We start from the raw sequence: 2,048 nt of genomic DNA, 5'->3' as shown, positions 1-2,048 counted from the left end.
GGGAGGGAATGTTCAGAGATGACGTCTCACACAGAGAAATGTGACTTGTATACACTTGCATAATTAAAATGAAGTGTTAATTTAGGAGGTATATAATGGGATTGGGGCTACAGATGTGCCATCATTTGAGCCTGTTCAAACTTAAGTTTCCTTTTGCTCAGAAAAAAAAAAAAAACAAGAAATACAAAATTAAAAAAAAAAAAAAAAAACATACAATCACATGTTACAAACCAAACACTGACATTTCAGAATGCATGGAATAACATTAAGAGCAAATCCTGACCAATGAGAGAAAAGGGGGGGAGGAAAGCATGCAGGTCGGTTGGTGTGTTTAATTAGAGATGAATTACCTGACTTTAGGTCCCCTGCTCTGTCCTCTCATTTCCTCCGTAATCCTGCCACTCGGGCTGTGCTTTAAGCTTCAGCCCCCAGGACGCACAGCCGTGCCACCCGTGTGCATTCTTTCAGCAGCTCATTTAATTCTGCAGTGTAACCAAGGTTTTGGAAAGAGGAGTAAATCCCTACCCCCTGCTCAGTATACCTGCTAATCAAACCAGCACTGCCACTTCCACACTCACAAAAGGACAGATTTTGAAAACTGTAAAACCTATTTAAAATAGCAAAATCACAAAATTACACCTCATTCATGAAGCACTCGCTGAAGTTTTATATAACGTAAAGGTTTTTTTAAAACAAAGAAATAAATCACTTTTACCCACAGACTAAGATTATCTCTTATTTGTTTTAAGTAAACAGTTTGTTTCACTGAACATCTGCAGCCCATTGGTGAAATGTTTGCTTTTCTAATAAGGGCTTGTTCAAGTGAGAGCTTATAGACAGTATACATAAACTATTACAAGAGCTGGGATTCTCAGTTAAAGCACTGAGTCATATTCAAGACAAATCTTAAAAAATAAAAACCAGATAACTCACGGTCATGTAATTTACAATGGTCCTGTACGAATTGAAGAGAAATGCATGAGAAATGGAGTCATGCATTGCTATGTGGTAATTTCATCAGCAAGCATTTTCACCCCTCTTCATTTACCCTCCTACTTTACAAAGCATTATATAGTGTTCAATAGTTTATCCTCCCAATCCACAAACTCGAGGATGTGTGCAATCTAGTCAATTCCCCCCTACTGTTCCAGCCTGAAAAGTGAGGATTACTTTAATCCACAAATTTGCCATCCTGATCCAAGGAAAACAAGACAGAACTGCCAGGAAAGCCAAGTTTTGTTTTTTTTTTTAAATAAAAAAAAAAAAAAAAAAAAAAAGGACAGACTGGCTTGACCATTAGCAGGATTTGGCCTCTGCTGGGGTGGGGGATCTGTAATGAAGAGCAGAAGTTAGTAAAAAGTCAAGACCTGGCTTTAGGAGTGGATGTACTTGTGACAAATCACAGCACAGCCTGTTATCCAAATTTCTCATATCAATAACCTTTTAGCAGATCAGACACATTGATTATCCGTAGGAGATGACGCAGTCGACAGAATTCCTCTTAATAATCAGATCAACTTACAGAAACCTACAGATAGGTATAGTATATGTAGTCTCAGAAGAACCAGAACTCTGAGAACATTTGAGCAACTGGAACTGATCTCAGATTTCCTTTTGCCGTTCTCTTGCAACAAAAACCAGACAGGATTTTGCTAAAAGTTAACCAAAAAAAAATTAAAATAAAAAAAAATAATAAAAATATGCAGTCACATCAAAATATAACACTGAACAGTTGAGTTCCTCAGCCACACACCCCCTGATGAGTGTAATTAAAGCTTTAACAAATCTCAGTGCAGTTACAGTACCCTCTTGTGTCTTAGAATTGACATAACACACTGGAACACCAAGACCCAAGAAATCTTACACTCCAGAATTTGGCTGAAATTAAACTGTTTAAGAGGAAAAACAGTCAAAAAGGAATTACCATCAAAATCAAACTTTGCACAATCATATAACCCTAACATAAAAGTCCATTTCTGAAAGGAGCTTGCACACACAAAAAATAAAAAAAATAAAAAAATAAAAAAAATGCAGTCATAGTATTATCA

The sequence above is a fragment of the Pangasianodon hypophthalmus genome, chromosome 12, assembly GCF_027358585.1.
Source record: "Pangasianodon hypophthalmus isolate fPanHyp1 chromosome 12, fPanHyp1.pri, whole genome shotgun sequence".
Taxonomy (NCBI): Eukaryota; Metazoa; Chordata; class Actinopteri; order Siluriformes; family Pangasiidae; genus Pangasianodon; species Pangasianodon hypophthalmus.
Note: the sequence above shows the minus strand (reverse complement) of the source record.